The sequence below is a fragment of the Canis lupus genome, chromosome 5 (genome assembly GCF_003254725.2).
Source record: "Canis lupus dingo isolate Sandy chromosome 5, ASM325472v2, whole genome shotgun sequence".
Classification (NCBI taxonomy): domain Eukaryota; kingdom Metazoa; phylum Chordata; class Mammalia; order Carnivora; family Canidae; genus Canis; species Canis lupus.
In genome coordinates this window covers 3,981,459-4,003,957 of record NC_064247.1, presented here as the reverse complement: position 1 = coordinate 4,003,957, position 22,499 = coordinate 3,981,459, and the positions used below count along the sequence as shown (strand labels likewise).

The following is a 22,499-nucleotide window of genomic DNA, read 5'->3' as shown; positions in this document are numbered from 1 at the left end:
CTTGTGCTCGCTTTGGCAGCACATATACTAAGATTGGAATGATACAGAGAAGATCAGCATGGCCCCTGTGCAAGGACGACACACAAATTTATGAAGCATTCCATCCAGTCTCACACCTGAAACTAGTATGATGTTGTATGTCAGTTATACCTCAATTAAAAAAAAAACATGATGGACATTTTTAGAACTCTTGGTAGACAACGACAAATGGCCTTTCAGGTTTGAACCCCTTTGTATGCCTGGCAATAAATGACTGAATTTCCAATTTCACTGCTTTCTCCCCACTACGGGGAATTAGCTTTTAAAACATGAAAAATAATACCTCATAATTTTAGTTTGCATGAGTTGGTTGTTAGTGAGTTTCAGCATTTTTCATGTGTTTATTAGCTATTTTTCTCTTAAAAATTGAATTCATGTGTTCAGCTTATCTTTCTGTTCTGTCTTCATCATTTATGACAGCTTGGACCCAACACAGAGGGATAACTAAATAAATATTTTTACAATTAACTGAAAATCCATATGGACTTTCACCCAGGAACCAATAATGCATATAGTTTGCTGCTCTTCTTCTATTAATTTTCTTAAATTTAACGATTTCTCTTATCAAATGTATTATTCAGGGAAAATGTGACTTTTCCCCACTGCTTGCTATAGTCCTAAGAGACATTCTCCCAGTTGAAAGCTCTCTCTTCATTTTCACTCTACTTCATACATCAGCAGCAGGGACTCTTAGGTTATGGAAGGGCAATGTATGGACTGCATATTTATTGAACTCTAATTGTATGACTAAATGAATGCACCAGCCATGCAAATACAAATGTAAGTCTTAAAAATAATAATTTACATAATTAGCTGACAAGAAGGCCTGAGCTATTATTTAAGTTCATATATAACATTACATCGTCAAGTGTTAATTTATGCTCTGTTCTTTCCCGAGTGATTGAGCTGTTTGGTAGTTTTATTTATGACTCATGCTTAGATTCATTTTGCAGTGCTGATAATGTTGAGATAATGGGAATTTATAGTTAGCTCTGACAAGAGGCCATAAAACAAATGACTGGATGTTTTCTCTATTGCCAGAGGCTCGATTTATAACATAAAGTACTTAATAATTGTTATTAATGAACCCGCTGTGGTTGGTATATAGACACAGCTGGAAATCACATCTGTTATCAGACAGCCTGGGTTGAGTAAAGTACAAACACGGCAGGGAACTAATAGCTACAAAAGGAAATGACATCACAGAGCCATAGGAAGTGCCCGTAGATGTTAGCTATACTGAGACAGAAAAATTTAGGATACATTTGAGGAGAATTTGGAGCTTCAAAATTTTTTTCTTCCATATAGATCCCATATAGATGTCTTCAATTATGAGCTACAGTTCCAGGGTCAATCCATGTATTGAATATTAGCAAAGTTTATGTCTTATTTTTTAGATAAAAATAAATAAAAATAGTCCAAATTCAGCCTACCAACTTACATTTCCAGGCTTCTCTTCTGCTACCGCTTTAGAAACATTCTGTTTTATTCAAATTGGGTTATTTGTCTTTGTTTTTATAGACTTATGCTTTCTTGCGTGTATGCTTTACCTTATGTTGTTTTCCCCAGTTGAGGCTATTTTAAACTAGTTCAAGAGAGAAAGAAGTATTCTTACTTATTTTCTATCTATCTATCATCTATCTATCTATTGATCTATCTATATCCATCTATCATCTATCTATCATCGATCTATCTATTCCCATTTGTCCCCATTCTCAAGTTTCACTCTCTGCATTCACCATTGTCAATCATTGTAATACATATTATATGTATTATTTGATTCTATTTGAAGTATATTTGATTATGTGCTTTTTCGTGCGTGCCTGTTTATTAATTTGTGGAAGTGTGATAAATCACAGATCTCATTTTACATCTTTTACTTAGCACTGAAGTACCAGCCATGGTACTCCATGCACATCTAGCCCAGTCTTTGTAAATGTTTTGTAAGATTCCATGTGTATCCACTAAAACTAACTTGTCTACTCTTCAGTCAGTGATGGGAACCCAGATTGCTCTGAATTCCTATCACAATAAGGTAACGACAGGCATTTTTTAAAATTTTTATTTATTTATGATAGTCACAGAGAAAGAGAGAGAGAGAGGCAGAGACACAGGCAGAGGGAGAAGCAGGCTCCATGCACTGGGAGCCCAACGTGGGATTCGATCCCGGGTCTCCAGGATCACCCCTGGGCCAAAGGCAGGCGCTAAACCGCTGCGCCACCCAGGGATCCCATAACAGGCATTTTTATGTATGACACCTGTGGATCAATGGGAGCCTCTCTTCAGGCTACATACCTAGGAGGGTACTTGCTGGGTCACAGAGTGTGTGTAGACTTGATTAGACTATATACTGACAGAGTGCCTATATCCTTACATACAACTAATAGTTGGCATCACCTAGTTTTATATTTCAACTAAACTAACAGGGGTAAGATAATATTTCATGATTGTTTTCATTTGCTTCTATGATTACGACTGAGTCTGAACATCTTTTGATCTGCTTATCCTTTTGGGGTTTGTTCTGTTTTAATTGCCTATTCACATGCATGCCCCTCTTTTTTCTCTTGGGTTATCTATCTCTTGTGGACTTAAAGGAATTCCTTGTATATTTTTACATTGTCAGTTTTGATACTGCAAATTTTTTCTTACAGTCTGTCACTCCTCTATTAACTCTATCCATACTACTTTTCATTAAACAAAAATACTTAATTTTGATATAACTATATTCAACAAATTTTTGCCCAAGGATTTGTGCTTCTCAAGTATTTTTTCCTTTTTTTTCTCAAGTATTTTAAAGACAATTCTTCCCTACCTCTAAATCACAAATACATATTCTGACATTTTCTTTTATTGCTTTTATATTTTCTCCTTCATTAACCTGGATTCTACTTTTTATTTTTATTTTTATTTATTTTTTTAAAAACATTTTTCTTTTATTTATTCATGAGAGACAGAGAGAGAGAGAGAGAGAGAGAGAGAGATGTGGAGACACAGGCAGAGGGAGAAGCAGGCTCCTTGCAGGGAACCCAAGGTAGGACTCGATCCCGGGACCCCGGGGTCATGCCCTGGGATGAAGGTGGCGCTGAACACCTGGGCCACCCAGGCTGCCCTGGATTCTACTTTTTTAAAAAAGATTTTCTTTATTTATTGAGAGAGAGAAAGAACGAGTGATGGAAAGGGGGAGAGGGAGGGAGGGAGAGAGAGAGAGAGAGAGAGAGAGAGAGAAGCAGACTCCTTGCTGAAGAGGAAGCCCAATACGTGGCTCCATCCCAGGACCCAGAGATCATGGACCTGAGCTGAAGGCAGACGCTTTAACTGACTGAGCCGCCAGGCGCCCCTGGATTCTACTTTTTATACATGATGTATAACATCATATACAAAACAATCTATCCTTCCTCTTTTGATTTGTGGTGCTTTATTTCCATATTTATCCTATATTAGATTTTAACCTATACATGGTCTTTCTCTGAGTTCACTGTTTTCATTGATCTATTTGTCCATCGGTTTTTATATCAATACCTACCCGATTTATTACTATGTGTCAGGGCAGGCAGATTGCCACGGACCCTGAGCATCCCTGAACCTCCTGCTGAGTAGGCCAAACTGCAAGGGTTATGCGTGTCTTAAACTGAGTATTTTCTGGAGCTGTTCACACAGGCAGACAAGTAGGCCAAGTGACCACAGTGTGACTCCTTGACACTCTCTGGTGGGGGTGAGGGGGAGAGAGAGGGAGATACTGTCTTGTCTGTCGCTTACCACAGAAGGTGCTGTGACCATCTGGTAGAGCTGTTCGGGCCACTGCTGTGCACCGCTTTTATTGCTCTCAGTGCTGAGTATAATTAGTATTGATGTTTTATATGCTTATGCTGTGAACCCTCATGAAATTCGAGGGAGACTGTCCCAATTGGAAAGAGTCACTTTTAGAGAAATGAGAGTGTATACAAGAGACCAACAATTAGGCTTTCAGCTTCCTCTCATGTTGTACAGTGGAAACTATAAACTTCCGGAAAGAGAAAAGGAAATCACAGTCTTGGCGTCTGTAAACTCCAAAGACCCTTTTGAACTACAGAGATCTGCTACTAATAACTATGCTGATTGGAACCAATAGTGGTGAATGTTCCGCCAACACTCCAATGCGAATTCTGGTGTTTGGGGATAAAATATTCATTACTATCAATTATGTCAAGTTGGTTGATAGTGTTGTTCAAGTCTTTTTGTTTACTAATTTTCTATCTGTCCTGTCTATCACTTCCTGATAGGAGTGTTGATATCTCCCATTATAATTGTAGACTTGGGGCAGCCCCGGTGGCACAGCGGTTTAGCGCTGCCTTCAGCCCAGGGCATGATCCTGGAGACCCGGGATCAAGTCCTGCCTTGGGCTCCTTGCATGGAGCCTGCTTCTCCCTCTGCCTGTGTCTCTGCCTCTCTCTCTCTCTCTCTCTCATGAATAAATAAATAAAATCTGAACAAAAAAAATTGTAGATTTGTCCATTTCTCATTTCAATTATGTTTGTTTTTGCTTTATATATTTTGCATCTGTTATTAAATGCATACACATTTTAAATATGTTATTTTTTTAAATATGTTATTTTTTTAGCGAAGTGACAATTTTATCCTTAGGAAATATTCTTTTTTATCTTTGGTGATAATACTCGTTATGAAGTCTACCTCATCTGATGTTATCTTAGCCATGAGTGAATGGCTTATAATGAATGTTTATTGGCATCACCTTTTCTGTCTTCCACTTCTTTTTTTCTTTTTTTTTTCCCCACAGAGGAATTCTACCAAACATTTATTTATTTATTTTTTTGTATATTTTTTTATTGGAAGTCCACTTCTAACTTATCAATCTCTTTATATTTAAGGTGGGTTTCTTGCAGATCACATTTAGCTGTTTTTCTTAAGTCTGATTTGAGAATCTGGCTTTAAATTGAAATATATAGACCAACGGTCAACAAAGTATCTCTGAAATGGCCAGATCGTAATATTTTAGGCTTTTGGATCATACAGTCTCTGTTGAAACTGCTAAACTCTGCTATTATAGCATGAAAGCTGCTTAGACCACACGTAAGTGAATGGGCATGTCTGTATTGTATGTCCAGTAAATTTTTAAAAAATATTTTATTTATTTGACAAAGAGAGAGAGAGAGAGAGAGAGCAGAAGCAGGGAGTGTGGCACGTAGAGGGAGATGGAGAAACAAGCTCCCCACACAGCAGGGAGCCTCCTGCAGAACTTGATCCCAGGACTCTGGGATCAAGACCTGAGCTGAAGTCAGATGTTTAATGGTCTGAGCCAACCAAGTGCCCCTCCAGTAAAATTTTATTAACAAAAAATCACAACAGGCTGTAATGACCCATGGTTTACACCCTTTATGTTTAATATAAATGTTTATAGGCTCAAGGTTAAATCATCCAACTTGTCTGTTTTCTATTTGTCTCAGTGTCATTCATTCATTTTCATTTGCTTTCCTTTTCTTTTCCCACCTCCTTTTGGACTGAGTATTTTTAAGATTCCATTTTTTAGTATATCAAAAACCTTTTTTTACATTTTAAATGATTGCTATATGGTTTATGATATATAGCTTTACCTTTTCACAGTCTACCTTACAATATTATTGCACTTTTTAGATTAAGATTCTTTTTTAAAAAAAGGTTTATTTGTTCACTTAAGATAGAGAGAGGGAGAGAGTAGGGGGAAGGGAAGTGGAAAAGGGAGACAAGCAGACTCCTGGCTGAGTGCAGAGCCTGACTTGGGGGCTGATCAAGACCCCAAGATCATGACCTGAACTGAAGCCAAAAGTTGAGATGATCAAATGAGCCACCCAGGTTCCCCTGCAGATTAAGATTCTTAAATACTCTCACTTTCCACCCAGTCGTTTGTGCTATTTTTGTCATACATTTTACCTCTATGTGGGTTATGCTGTGTACGTGCAACTATTTTTTCCCAGCTTTTTTGAAGTACAATTGACAAAGTGTTATATTATATTTAAGGTGTGTACATTGTGATGATTTGTTATATGCATACACTGCAAAAGGATTCCCATACCCCCAAGATAATTAACACCTCACATATTTACCTTTTTCTTAGGAGGAGTGAGAATACTTTAGTTCTACTCTCTTAGCAAATTTCAATTATACATATTTACCAACTACAGTAACCATATCACTCATTAGATCCTCAGACCTTAGTCACCTTATAACTGACGGTTTGTACCCTTTAATCAACCTTTCCCTGTTTCCATCCCCCCCTCCCCCCGCCCCGAGTCCCTGGCAACCACTGTTCTACTCTGTTTCTATTAGTTCAACATTGTTTTTTTTTTTTTTTACATTTCACATGTATGTGGTATTATGCAGTATTTGTCTTTGTCTGCCTTATTTCATTTAGCATAATGCCCTCCAGATTCATTCATGTTGTCACAAATGGCAAGATTTCCTTTTTTTTCTTTAAGGATGAAGATATTCCTGTGTGTTTGTGTGTGTGTGTGTGTATGTGTGTGTTCTATCTGCCAATAGACGCTGAGGTTGTTTCCATATCTTGGCTATTGTAAATAATGCTGCAGTGAACATGAGAGTATAGATATGTCTTTAAGATGAGGATTTTGTTTCCTCTGGATATCCAGAAGTGGGGATGCTGGGTCGTGTGGTAGTTCTTCTTTTAATTTCTTGAGAAACCTCCCTTACTGTTTTCTGTAGTGACTGCACCAGTTTGCATTCCTACCAACAGAGAGCATAAGGGCTCACTATTCTGCATGTCCTTGACAACATTTGTTATCTTTTATCTTTTTGCTAATAGACATCCTAACAGGTATAAGCTGGCATTGTGGTTTTGATTTGCATCTTCCTGATGATTAGTGATGTTGAGAATCTTTTCTTATATTTGTTGGTCATTTGTATGCATTCTTCAAAAAGACGTCTATTCAAGTGCTTTGTCTGATTTTTAATTGAGTTGTTTTATTTGTATTGAGTTATTTGAGATGAGTTCCTTATATATTTTGAATATTAACCCTGTATCAGATATGTGGCTTGCAAATATTTTCTCCAATTCCGTTAAGTTGACTTTTTATTTTGTTGATGGTTTCTTTTGCTATGGATAATCTTTTTAGTTTGATATTCTCCCACTTATTTCTTTTTGCTTTGGTTTCTTTGCTTTTGGTGTAAAACCCAAAAAAAGTCATTGCTGAGATCAATGTCAAGAAGTTTTCTCCTTATGTGTCTTCTAGGAGTTTTACAGTTTCAGTTCTTTTTTTTTTAGTTTATTTTTATTTTTTAAGATTTTATTTATTTATTCATGAGACACACACACACACACACACACACACATACACACACACACACACAGAGGCAGAGACACAGGCAGAGGGAGAAGCAGGCTCCATGCAGGGAGCCTGACGTGGGACTTGATCCTGGGACTCCAGGATCACACCCTGGGCTGAAGGCAGGTGCTAAACTCCTGAGCCACTTGGGGATCCCCTACAGTTTTAGTTCTTAAGTTCAAGTCCTTAATCCATTTTGAGTGATTTTTGTGAGCAGCATAAGATAGGGGTCCAGTTTCATTCTTCTGCATGTGGTTATTCAGATTTCAGATTTGCCAGACTCCACAGTGGTGTGAGCCAACAGAAACACGTCTGTCTGTGTCTCTAAACACACAGACACACACACACACACACATTTATGTTTGTCTATTTATGCAAGAATTTATTTTATGCAATATATATACACACACACATATATATACTATGGGTTCTATTTCTTTTTTTGAAGGGGGGGTTCTATTTCTTTGGAGAACCCTGAGTGACACAACATATAAACTTGATTCTCCCTCAGTGCACTTCCAGGCTTTCAAATATGTAATCCTCTAAATTTCTGCCTAGCTTTGCCATTCACTTCTGTGACTTTAGTTTTTATATAATTTTCCAGAGCTTATAATTGTTAGCTATGTGATAGTTAATCCGATACAAGTTATCCTCCCATTTCAAATCTAATTTTTTCCCAATCATATTGGGCATTCCTTAGATGTAATCTAATCTGGCCATTACTATATTCTTACTAGAAATTGCTTGATTTGGTTTGCTAATATTTGTTTCAGGATTTTAAGTCATGATTCATTATTAAAATTTGCCTGTAATTTGTCTTTCTTGTACCCTCCCTGTCAGATTTTAGAAAAAAGGAAATGCCAATTGCATAAAAAGGGTGTTTTTCCTCTTTTAAAGTAATTTGAAAACATTTATCTATAGTTAATTTGTTTTTCTTTTTTCTTTTAATTTTAGGTAGAACTTGCCTGTTTGGACCTGGCATTTTCCTTATAGAAAGATTAACCACTGATTCAATTAAAAATGATTATAAGGTTATATGACTTTGATGTTTCCTACTTCTTTTTCAATTAGTGTTAGTAACCAAATTTTTCTCAGAAATTATCTTTTCTTAATGCTTTAATTATGCCTTATAATTTAGTGGCATGAAGTTTTTCATAATACGTATAATCATTTTAATTTTTGCTATATCTCCAGTAATACCTATAAAGATACTTAATACTTCACTTTATTTTGTTGCTGGTAGTGGTCGCAGTATTCTCTCTCTCTTTTTTTATTCTCATTATAAATATGTGAATTTTATTGGCCTTTTTCTAGATGCTTTTTTGGCTTTGCTGATTTTCATTATCTTAATTTTTTTAATTGAGATATAATTGACATATAACATTGTGTTAAATTTAAGATATACAACATGTTGGCTTAATACATTTATATATTATAATCAGATTACAGTAATGCTAGCTAACAACTATATTATATCACATATTTATTATTTTTTGTGTTGTGAAAAGCTAGAATCTAGTCTCTTAGGAACTTTGAAGTTTATAATTTAGTGTTTCTGAGTATAATCACTATGTTGTTCATTATATTTCCAGAATTTATCTACTAGTTGTAAGTTTGCACCCTTAAACAATATCTTCCCAACTCCCCCACCTCGTACCTCCTACCATTCTATCCTATTTTTACAAGTTCAGTTTTCACCATACAAGTGAAATTGTACAATATTTGTCCTTCTCTGACTTGTCTCGCTTCGCATAATGCCTTCAAGGTTTATCCACATTGCCACACATGGCGGATTTCCATCTTTCCTATTGCTGAATAATATTCTGCTTTAAATATATATGTGTATATATATATATATATATTTATATATCTCACATCTTCTTTATCCATTCATCCGTTGACAGACACTTAAGTGGTTTCCATGTCTTGGCTATTGTGAATAATGCTATAATGAGCATGTTTATGCAGATATCTTTTCAAGAAACTAATTTCAATTCTTTTAGATATATATCCAAGAGTGGGATTGCTGGGTCATATGGTAGTTCAATTTTTAAGATTTTGAGGAAAAGACACTGTTTTTTATAGTTGTTTTACCAATTCTTCATTATCTTTTTTTTCTATTTTCTTAATGATTGGTCTTAAGTTATGCCCTTACTTTGTCTTTCTTCATATTTATTATGCACTTTTAAAAACTTCTTCATTATTATTTCCTCTTTTTATTCTTTGTTCTTTTCTTCTATAGCTTTAAGATCAGAAATGTGTCCTAAGTACCACTCTAACTGTATCCCATAACATTTTAAAATGTTTTATTTCATAATTTCAGAAATAGCTTTTAAAAAATGATTTCCCTTTACTTATTGATTTCTGTTAAGTGACTTTTTAGTTAAACAAAAATATATTGTGTATGTTACAATTCCTTGAAATTTTTTGAAACTTGCGTTGTTAGTACTTAGTATGTTGTAGATTTTCATAAGTGCCCTTGTGAATTTAAATAACACATGCTTCTCAAGTGGTTGTTGGACTTTAGAGGGGAGCCAACAATAATACACCTGTCTTCTCCATAAGAGTTCTGGTAGCAATCAAAAAATAAAACAAAAATTTGACAGATGGAATCCAAACTATCACTTCTATAATGATCAAGCTAATGTTCGAGAATATGGCTGATAGTCATGGGAAAATAAATGTTTTAACACTAAATCTCAGGTTTGGGCAGAATTATCCATCTGGTCACAGGGAATGCTGGTCACACACACCTCTCTGATAATGGTAGTGGCTCTAATGATCAAATTATGGCATAGAGTAGTAAAGCCATGTGGTCCCTGTTGGAATCTTGGTTCTAAGAGAAATTGAAGAGGAAGGGTCTAGCAGCTACATGTCACATTTTTTTCCTTCTACACTGAACAGTCAGATTAATCCCTTAGAGAAGAGTGTGTTGAATTAGAATTAAAGAGAAGTCAAAAGTGTTACTCCAGTGAAATTCCCACCACATGAAATGACATGTCAGGACTGTTCCGCTCCCTAACATTATTCTTTATATGTTTATCATATCAAGCTTATTCATTGCTTTGTTTATCTTTCAAATCCTTATTTCATGCCAGCTCAGCGAAACATGTGAAGTATTTATATATATTACCTAGTATTTTCAAGTTTGTGCATGTGTAGGATGCATTTATTATTTATTATATATATTTGTTATGAAAATAAATGTTTACTTTTCATCTTATAGATTTCTGCCCTTTATTAAGTATCTGTCTTCTCTTCTAAAATAGTTTTTGTTGCATTTTCCCAGTTTAATAAGTATTTTTTTTTTAAGATTTGTTTACTTGACAGAACGCATAAGTGCACAAGCATGGAGAGCATAAGGCAGAGGGAGAAGTAGGCTCCCTGTTGAGAGGGGAGCCCAGTGCAGGGCTTGACCCCAGGATCCTGGGATCATGACCTGAGCCAAAGGCAGACTCTTAACTGACTGAACCACCCAGGTGCCTCATATTTTCCTAATTTAAAGGGGCTACTAACTTCCTTTCATTTTTAGTTTTCCTGAATAATAGAAGTATTTAATGTCATATATGTATTTTTCTGATTATGGTTTTTACATTGCCTCTTGCTTTTGGTATTTTTTGTTTTACTTTTCTTTGATCTTAAGCACTTTTTAAAGGGGGAATAAGGTTAACATCAACACTAAGGGTGGTCTCTAAGAAAAGCTTTTGAAATAACAATAAATAGTTGGAAGGTTATTTGTGAAGATAAACCTCATTCTATAATCTTGGTGACAGTAGGAGGGAAATTTGATGGAATGTAGGCTAGTTGTTTTGATGTGAGTCACTGACTTTTGTTTTGTTTTTTTATTCCCCAAGTTGACTTGGCTACATTTTTCTGGATCCCTTCTTAAGTCAATTTCTAAATTACTATTTTCTGCTTAATGACACAGTCTCTGTCTGCTTCTCACAACTTTCCCTTCTCCTTACCTTTCAAGCCCAGTATTGCTAAGGAAGACAGTGCTCACATGGTGAAGAAGATTGGTATCTAGGGTTGTAATTTAGGTGGAAGTAACTTTCTTTCCTGTATTATTCTATCCCTAGGAATGACTTGCCCATTCAGAAGTTAATGAGAAAGAAAAGTTGGCTTTATCTCTTTCTAATCCTAGGAAAGGAGGAATGTCAATTGGAGGAAGACATAGGGGTAAAGAGGCAACAGGATTTTTCTAAGAAGTTTTGAGATCAAGTTAATTCTCCACCGCTGGTCATTTGTTATGATATACAACAATATATGACTCCTGAGTAAGTGGGTAACTGCAGTTTCATGGAGTTACCTGAAATGATGAACTTTTTGTCCTCTTGGTCTTCCAGATTAAACCATACACCTTAACAGGAAAACAAAACATTTCCTGTTATTTAATGTAAATCTTAAGAGCACAGAAAACTGATACTTCAGAAACATGCAACAACACTAATTGATTTTATTGCTTGATCTGAGATGCCTGCAACTTTATATAATCTCATTCTTGTTATACTAAGTTTTGATTTTATTTTTTTATTTTTTTTTAATTTTTATTTATTTATGATAGTCACACACACACACACACACACACACAGAGAGAGAGAGAGAGAGAGAGAGGCAGAGACATAGGCAGAGGGAGAAGCAGGCTCCATGCACCGGGAGCCCGACCTGAGATTCGATCCCGGGTCTCCAGGATCGCGCCCTGGGCCAAAGGCAGGCGCTAAACCGCTGCGCCACCCAGGGATCCCCTAAGTTTTGATTTTAAAACAGCTTAGTACTCTTTCTGATTACTTCTATTAAATTGAACTAAAACACCAAAATATTATACATAAGACAAACATAAGACTCTGAAAAGTGGAGAGAAAAATATTGACTTCTTAGGGTCTTTGGGCCTAAGAAATGGCATGCTGGTCCCAAGCTTGTTGCTGGAGAAACCAGAATGCAGAAATGTCAATGAGTGCAGGATAAATAAAAACCCCAACAAAAGCCTGCTCTCTAGCTAAAATTCAGGACAGAGGAGTCTAGCAAGATCTAAAACTTTTACATAATAACTCCTTTACTGTAGCCACAGAAGAAACTGTGGCCCACCCCCATTTCTACCAGTAAAGGACAAGTGAGGAGCATAAACTCCCACCCTAATGTGGCTCTAATGAGACACTTTAATACCCCTACTTGGATAATGTCAGAAAAGGCCGATTGGGATGATAAGACTTTCATCTTCAATGGCTGATGACAAGGCATCCTCACCATGATGTCAATGAAGACCATGTGAGGAGCCTGGATTTCCATCCCCACCTGCCAGTAATATGATACCCCTCTCTCTTCTCACTTTGGTAGCATTATGGAAGCCCAATGGAGAGTTAGGATTTTTGTCATCACTCACTGGCAGTGAGGCCACTACCACTAAAATATCAATGGATATCACATAAGGATGCAAACTACCACCCTGCCCAACAGTAATGGGAAGTCTCTCTATCAATGAAGGCCAAATGGGAAACCTGGACGTCTACCTCTAACTGGCAGTGACAAGGTGTCATATATCCTTCCTCTTACTGGAGCAGTCTCAGGGAAAATCAGATAAAATGGAAAGTTTAGCTAAGATCCATTTTTATAACATAATACAAATATGCCCAAATTTCAATAAAAAAATCATTTGTCATACCAAGAAGCAGGAAGAATTCAAAGTGTATAAAAAAAGCAATCAATATATGGCAACACAAAAATGACAGACACATTAGAATTATCTGACAAAATTTTTCAGGCAGTTATGCTATAAATGCTTCCATGAAGAATTATGGACATATGTGAAACAAATGAAAATATATAGAACCTCAGAAAAAATAGGCATAGCAAACAAATGGAAGATATAAAAGACCACATGGAATTTTAGAACTGAAAAATATAATAACCAAAATAAAAAAGCTCATTGGATGGACTCGACAGCATAATGGAAGGAATAAAAGACAGAATCAGTTAACTTAATTATAGAAGAGTAAAATCACCCTATCTGAACAGTGAAAAATAGATCAGAAATAAATAAATAGAGCACTCAGAGACATTTTGGGATATAACAAAATAATTTAAGCTTCATATCATTGAATTTCCAGAAAGAAAGAATAAAGAGGGCAGGAATTAAAAAGTACTCAAAGAAATGATGACTGAAAACTTGGCAAGAGACATGAACTTACTAATTTAAGAAGCTGAGTCAATCCCAAACAAGATAACAACAAAAAAAAATCTATGTCAAGACACATTAGAATTAGAAAACTAAAGTCACAGGAGAAAATCCTGAAAACGGTCATGGAAAAATGATACTTTAACCATAGTGGAAAACTGCTTCAAACAGTGAGATTTCTCATCAGAAACTATGTAGCACAGAAAGAAATGGCACAATATGTTTCAGAATTGCCAATCAGCATTTTATACGGAGCAAACATACCACAAAATTAAGACATTACATGTTAGCATGAACATATCAATATTACATTAAATTATTAAAAGTTCTAAATACACAAATTAAAAGACAGAGATTGGCAGAGTGGATTAAAAAAAAGAAAGTGATACAATGATCTATTCATTATAGAAAACTCACATTCTGTGTGCAGGTTAAAAATAGTAAGATGAGAACACGTAAAATTATGCAAATACTAGTAAAAGGAAAACAGAAGTGGGTATATTAATTAGGTACAGTAGACATTACAGCACAGAAAATTATCAGGGACAAAGAGGGACATTATATAATGACAAAAAGGTCAATACCAAATGCTCATGTACCAGACAACAAAGCAGCAAAATATGTGAAGCAAAAACTGATATAATTAAAACAAGAAATAGATCAATCCAGTTATAGTTGGAACTTTCACCCCTCTCCCAACAATCGATAGAACAACTACACAGAGTATGAACAAAGATACAGAAGAACTCAAATCTTCCATCAACAAAGAGGATCTAATCAACATTTATAAAACATTCCATGCAACAGTAGTAGGTAAGTTCTTTTGTTTTTCAAGTGTCCATGGGACACACACCAAAGTAGACACTATCTTGGGTCATACAACAAACTCAAACAAATTTTAAAATATTGAAATCATACAGAGTATATTCTCTGACTACAAGGAATAAAACTAAAAATCAAAGCCAGAAAGATAACAGGAAAATCTCCAAACACTTGGAAATCCACAGCACACTTAACTAAGCTATGGGTCAAAAAGAGGGCCTCGTGAGAAATCAAAACAGACATTGAACTGAATGAACGTGAAAATAAAACACATTAAAATTAGCAGGACACAACCAAAGTGTTGCTGAAAGGGAAATTTGTAGCACTAGATTCCTACATTAGAAATGAATAAAAGTATCAAATCAATAGTGTAAGTTCCTACCTGAAGAACCTGGAAAAAGAAGAAAATAAACCCAAAGTAAGTAGAAGGAAGGAAATAACAAAAGTAGGAAGTGATAAGTAGGGAAATAAAAATGGAAAAAAATAGTGTAGGAAACCAATGAAAAAAGACCTGGGTGGTTAACAGAGGGGCGGTAGGTGGGGATACAGTGAAATAGGTGATAGGGGATTAAGGGGTGTACTTGTGATGAGTATCAGGTAATGTATAGAATTGTTGAATCACTATATTGTACACCTGAAACTAATATAAAACTGCATGTTAACTACTGGAATTAAAATAAAAAACTTAATAAAAAATTTGCCAAATCCCTAGCAAAACTGACAAAGAAAAAAAAAGAGGGCACAAATATGCCTTATGTTTAGATATATTTGGTCTATTTTTAGCATTGAAAACAAATATTCAATATGAGGAATGAAACAGTGTAATCATTATAGACTCTGCTGATACCAAAAGAGAAATAAGAGAATGGCACAAACAACTCCACATATACAAATGTGATTTTATTGGTTAACCATTTCCTAGAAAACCGCAAACTATCACAACTCACCTAATATGAAATGAATTATATGAGTAGCCTCATAACTGTTAGGTAAATTCAGTTCATAATTTAAAAACTCCCCCCAAACAAATATCTAGGCCCAGAATGTTTCACTGGAGAATTTTACCAAACATTTAGAGAAAAAACTGATATCAAATCTATGTAATCTCATTTAGAAAATAAAGGGGGAGAAAATAAAAATTTATGTTATGAATCTAGTATTACTGTGATATCAAACCAGAAAATACAGTTAACAGAAAATCCTACAGACCAATATCTGTCATAAACATAGATACAAATTCCTTTGTAAATATTCACAAACAGAATTTAGAAATATATTTAAAATATTATACAGCATGATCAAGTTGGATTTATTCTGGAAATGCATGTTGTTGGTTCAATATTTGAAATCAATCATCAAATGCACCATCTTAGCAAGTTTAAGGAAAAAAATCATATAATATTAATTGATACAGAAAAAAATCATTTGAAAAACTTCAATATACATTCATGATTAAAATTCTCAAAAAGATAGGAATAGAGGGAAATTTTTTTTTTTAAAGATTTTATTTATTTATTCATGAGAGACACAGAGAGAGAGAGGCAGAGACACAGGCAGAGGGAGAAGCAGGCTCCCTGCAGGGACCCCATGTGGGACTGGATCCTGGAACCCTAGGGTCACGACCTGAGCTGAAGGCAGACGCTCAACTGCTGAGCCACCCAGGCGTCCCTTGTGAAATTTTCTTAATTCTATAAAGAACATCTAAAAAGAAAAAAAAAAGCCTCACAGCTTTTACATAATAGTGAAGACTACATGCTTTCTCCCTAAGATCAGGAACAAGCCAAAGATGTCTGCTCTCTTATTCAACATAGCGCTGGACATTCTTGCCAGGTAAATAAGATGAGAAAAGGAAATAAAGGGCATATGGCTCATAAAGGAAGAAATAAAACTGTTTCTCTCTACAGATGATATATTTTTTTTTTTTGGAAAGCAAATATCAAGGAATATTGAAAAAAGGAACTTCCAGATGGACAAAATCATTTGTGATTTTGGTATATTAACAATGAACGCTGGAATTAATTATACAGAAATATTTATAATATTTATAATTGCTCAAAAAATGAAATGCTTATGTAATAACAAAACATGTGCAGGATTATATGCAAGAACTACACAACACTGAAAAAAATCAAAGAAGACCTAAACAAATGGAGAGATATGCCATGTTCATAAATTGGAAGACTCAACATAGTAAAGATGTCAATTCTCCTCAATTTGATATACAGGTTTAATGCAATCCCTATAAAAACTTCAGCAAGCATTTCTGTAGATATAGACACTGGTATTCTAGAACTGGTATGGAAAAACAAAAGAAGTATAATAGCTAAAATGATTCTGAAAAAGAAGAAGAAATGGGTGAAGGTAAAAATAGATGGGCACATATAAAAGCCAATATTATTATAATTTTGGTCTGTAATTCTACCTTTTATCATCTACGGGATTTAAAAGATAAGTGCATAAAAATACTGTGTACATAATGTGTAAAGATGTAATTCATGACATCAATAACATAAAAAGGGGGACATAACTCTATAGGAGTAGAGTTTGCAACTGTGGTTGAAGTTGTTCAACCAGTTCAAAGTAGATAGTTCTAAGTGTAGGATGTTATATGTAAACCCCATGGTAGCTACAAAAACAAAACAAAACTCTAGAATATACAGAAAATACACATTGTATACAAAAAATGCTAAAAATAGACCAAATATGTCTAAACATAAGAGCTAAACTATAAAACTCTTAAAAACACAGGGAAAACTTCATGAATTTTCACTTCTAGGTATCTACCCAAAAAAATCGAAAGTAGGCGCTCAAAGAGATACCTTGTGCGCTAATATTCATTGCATTATTCACAATGGCCAAAAGGTAGGAACTGTCCATTAATATATGAATGAAAAAATAAAATGTGATATATTCACACAATGAATATATATATATATATATATATATATATATATATATATAGATATAGATATTCATGTAATGGAGTAACCTTAAAAAGAAATGACATTCTGACAGAAGTTACAACAAGGAAAACCCCCAAAAACATTATGCCAAGTGAAATAAGCCAGACACAAGGGAACAAATATTGTATGATTCCACTTATATTGAGGTACCTAGAGTAGACAAACTTTATATATAGAGAAAGTGGAACCAGGGGTTCCAGGGGTCAGGGAGACAGGGAAACGCGAGTTATCTTTAACGGGTACAAAGTTTCTATTGGAGATGATGAAAACGTTCTGGAAATGGATAGTGGTGATGGTTCCACAATACCGTGAAGGTACTTAATACTACTGAGTTTGAACTTTAAATGGTAAAGTTTATGTTATGTATATTTTTTCCCCAATAAGAAAAGCAAAAAAAATCGAGGAGATCCCCCCAGCTCTCTCACGTGTTTTTTTTTAAAGTGCTTTCACACCCGCTTTCTTGGTTCTCTGGGTTACACTTCTTTGCCCCGCTGTTTGAGGTCACCTGTACGTATCCTCTCATACTACTGATCCCGGGGAGCTATGGTGTTTGATTCAATTGCTGCCCTTAGGAGCCTGCAGACTTGGAGAGGGCAGGCTGTCTCCACCGTGGTGTCCTAGGATCTATTATGGGTTTGGCAAACAGTGGGTGTTTCAATATTTATTGTACAATAACAAGCCTCAAAGATGGGTAAAACGATTGCTAGAAATCTCAAGTCTTCTGACCCTAGATCCAGTCGTCTTTTACGGGGACAATGCAATATTTTCTAGTGATCCCTCTACTTCTAGTACTTCTAGCATTTAGGCAAGTAGCTGTCTATCGTGGTGGATGGTAGTTTTGTCTTCCCCTGAAATAGCTTTTGCAACGGGCACATTGCTTTTAGTTTTAATCATGAGTCCACCACAACCTTTGAAGGTTTCTTCCTGTCTACCTGCCACCACCTTTCCCTCACCCCTTATTAGATTGCTTGTAAAAATAGTAAGGTGGAGTATCCCAGGCAAAAACAGAACTGGAGCAATTCTGAATAAACCAGAGATTTAATCATCTATTACTGGGTTTTTCTGAAAAGTTCCTTTTCACTCCTTACATCTTCTGGCAATCCAAAAAATTTCCAGGGTACAGTGTATTCAAAACCTGGGTCAGCCACACACACACACACATGCACACACACACACACACACACGTTTTCAAATGAACAGTTTACAAATGCATTATTTGCAAACATTTGGCTATTTTGGCATTTGAGGGGGATATCAGAAAAACTACAAAGCACAAAATTTTGGCTGGATCCCGGGAAGGGTGGGGGAGAAGGCTGGAGAGGAGGAGCTCTTGGACGTGCCAACACAGTGCAGTGGGCAAAGACATCCCAATGCCGACTCAGCCACCTCAGGTGCGATGGCAGGAGTGCCCGCAGCAGAGGGCGCTGTGGGTCTGCGTGAAGCCTCCTGGGTGCCCTCCGCCTCCCTCCATCATTGCAGGTGTGTATTCTTGCCATTACTTTTAAGACCTAGCTTTGGGCACTATGACCTTAGGAAAGCCTTGAGATCTGAGGTGTGGGCAATGGTTCAAGGTTTTTTTTGGGAAATACTGTATTCACTTTCTCAGGATGGAAAGAGCTCTCTCCTCGTTGGCACCAAAGATCTGGGGACAGGGACTGAAACCAAAATGAACGAGAAAGCTTTCAAGGCAATCGGCTCCATCTATTCTCCCAGACCCAGCTTCCTCTTCTCTTTGAACACCCGGCTTTGAAATCAGACCTAATTTGTGCAGGTTGCCGAGCAATGTGGGAGCATGCAAGGCCGGTGTAAGTATGGCTTTTCCTGGAGAAGTGTGCTTCCCAGACTAAATTGGCTGAGCATTGAAGACATGACAGCAGAGAGAGACAGCGGGATGATATATTTTTCATTCGACACCAAGCTAAGGGACATCTTTGTAGCTCACGCAAGAACCCTGGGAAATGCTGGGCAGTCATGAATGCTAAAGCCTTTGGGATTCCTGCCAAGGGGACCCGGCTTACATGCTCCAGGCCATAACAACTTTATAGGCAACACGGAGAGTGACAGGTTGGCTTCCGCTGGAGGTTTTACACTTTGTATGCTCGGAGGCACTACTTAGCCACCACTCCCCACTTTTTTCAGCCACCTCCACCTCCAGAGATGTTGGAAGACACTTTTTACACTTTCAGTTATCCATGTGAATGGGAAAGGAGAAGTTCTGGAAAGAATGTCTGTGGTGTCCTATCACAGACAGTTGCTGGGGGTATTAAATCATGGATTTCTTGCTTTAAAAGGTCATGTCTCTTATTACTGGGTGAATGGAAATCAGGCCTTATGGCTAAAAGCTGAGGGTAAGAGGAGAAAATTAACATTTACTAAAGCACCTGCAAAGTGCCAGGAGCTTTTCCTCCTTTAGCAACCCTGCTGCCTTGTTGTATCAGGATTATTTTTTCCCTTTTAACATTTGGTAAACTTAAGCAAGTTTAAGGAACCCATCTGAGGTCACACAGGGTTAGAATGCGGATTGGAAGATTTGTCTGCCTACAAAGTCCTGGTTCTCCCCCCCGCCCACTGGCCTTCTCTGGGCTTAAGAAGTTCAAATATTCCCATATGTGTAGTTCAGCTTCCTTACCAGGGAAGGTGCACATTGTTTGCGGGAAACTGAAGGGAAGCTGTTATAAGGGAAAAGTGGCTTGCAAGTGTGGGTATTCACATCATGGCTTCTTTTCAGGTGTAGAGGATACAGCCTGGACCAGTCCCCGAAACTGCTTCCTTTGTGGGAAGGCACAGGCCAGGCCACTCTGGTCTAAAAGCCATATTAACCAGAGCCCGGGCTATCAGGCTCTGGGGTCCAATCTATAAAATCTCTGTTCCCCATATGCAGGCCTCTGAGGCTTCTGGGAAGAAGACATTCCCCTGAAGAGGCAGTTAGTGGCTTTATGAAAACCTCAGAGAAGGAGGGCACACTGAGAAATAAGAAATCACTGGCTATGGAGGGCTAAAAGTGTGGGACTCTAGTGAATTCTACTGATCTGCTTGCCTCATCTAGATTCTGATGCTGATGATGGTGATGAAAATGGTGCAGTGATGATGGTGGTGGTGGTGATGATGGTGATGATGGTTATGCTGCTGCTGATGGTGGTGATGATGGTGGTGGGGATGATGGTGGTGATGCTGGTGATGGTGGGGATGATGGTGGTGATGATGATGGTGGTGATGATGATAGTGGTGAAGATGGTGGTGATGATGGGGGGGATGATGGTGGTGGGGATGATGGTGGTGGGGATGATGGTGGTGAAGGTGATGGTGATGCTGATGATGGTGGGGCTGGTCATGAAAACAGAATGCCTGGCTCAATGGTGTGTACATGCAGTAGATTTGGAGTTAGTCCATGTGAAACTGGGATGACCTGGACAGCAGTGAAGTGGAAACTAAAGAAAACTGGACAATTAATATGATGGAGATAGCCTGGGAGGTGAGGGAGCTACAGCTTGGAGGTGAGGCAGGTCTCCTCTGGGCATCTTGGAGCTGCTCTTTATTCCTAAAGACGCTGACAGGATACCCCTGCAGGCTAGAACTCCTCAGTCATGGGAAGGAGGAGCTTCTAAGATGCTGTCATTTTGTACCGGAGAAGGTTAATATGTTCCCTCAGACACAATGCAGTTTAAGCCCCAGAATGACCTGGGACTCATACCCTTGTAAGCCTGCCTGTCTTTGCTCAGCTGTTCTCCCCTCTTGGAAGATTCTTCTCTGTTTTTAATAGCTGGTTGAGTCCCAATCATTTTACAACACCCAGTTGTCACCTCTCTTTTTGTTCTTCTTCATTGTCAAATGTCAGCACAAAATAGCCTGTTGGAAAGACAGAGCTGAGTTTGTTGCTTCCAGTGGTAAGGAAGGACACTCTGTTGAGGATTCTTGTAGAGTTTCAGGGTGTAGGGCAAAGCCAGGATACTTACAGGGTTTTAAAGTCTCGTTTAAGGTAGACTTTAAAAACAGAAGCTTGATTAGAATTGGATAAACATCCTGATGTAAGAGTTTATGATTGGTGGACCCAAGAAGGTAAGGGTTTTGAGAACAGAATGGGAAATGATGTGGATCATAAACAATCAGTTTGATGCTACCTATTGAAAAGCTGTCAATTTAAAATAGATGTTCAAGAACGTTCAGTTATTTGCAAATTTATCTTTCTGGGTGAAGGTTTCCTGGAATGGTGAGGACAGCAGAATACTCAAGTCATATGAATATGAGCTGTGTGGGGGTAGGTGGTTTGGGTTCTCACCGCCTCACCATAGAAGAATGACTTCTCAGGGCGACTGGGTGGCTCAGTCAGTTAAGCATCTCCCCCCAACCTTTTTTTTTTTTTTTTTAAGCATCTCCCTTTTGATTATGGCTAAGGTCATGATCTCAGGGTTGTGGGATCAAGCCCCACATGGGGCTCTGAACTCAGCATGGAGTCTGCTGGAGACTCTCCCCCTCTCCCTCTCCCACTGTCCCTCCCTCTGCTCAAAGGCTCTTCCCCACCTCCCACCAAATAAATAAATAAATAAATCTTTGAAAAAAAGAAAAATGGCTTCTCTCACCATGATAAACATAGCCCTTTGTTCAGATTCCAGCTCAATACTCATCACAGGGGATGCCGATTATGAGTCTCTCTGCCAGAGTTTACAAACAATCAAACATACAAATATTGAAACCGTTAGTGGAATTAATGAAAGAAAACTTCCAAATGTGGCACCCCCACCAGTGATGGGCTATGTTACAGTTTACAGAGAAATTCTTCAATAGATGTTCAATTACACTACTCCCCCGTCCTCCCTCCTCCTGTCCTGCCTCTCACAGAGGGAGAACATGGGAGAAAAATGTGATCAATCTGATGGGAGGGAGGCATGTGAAACTACCTCTTTCATCTAGTCTTTAACCAGAAGTGTGGGTATCTATTTGGGGGAGGGGAGGTCAAAATCAGCGTTAAGAAAATGTGATGTAACTTAGAAAACCTGGCATGAAATGTTGGCAGCTTGCCTCTTTCTTCTGAATCAGTGCATGAATTTAAAGCCAGGTTACCTTTCTGGCTACAATATTATGGTGCCTTCGTTTTCTTGCTTAATCTTCCAGAATCAATCAGAATTCAGTGTCTGAGCTTTGCTACAGTAATTGCCTAGGAGGGAGCTTGGCCAAAACTAATAAGGGTCACTT

The 22,499-nt window shown here is 37.3% G+C and overlaps 1 long non-coding RNA gene and 1 other non-coding gene across 3 annotated transcripts in view; both read left to right on the top strand.

Annotated features, from left to right (window-relative positions):
- The window catches only part of LOC112671053 (uncharacterized), a 113,377-nt gene that overhangs the window by 54,910 nt on the left and 35,968 nt on the right, over positions 1-22,499 (top strand). The window lies entirely within an intron of this gene.
- Positions 4-110, top strand: LOC112671566 (U6 spliceosomal RNA). The gene has a single exon (XR_003143696.1). It is a non-coding gene; the product is annotated as a U6 spliceosomal RNA (small nuclear RNA).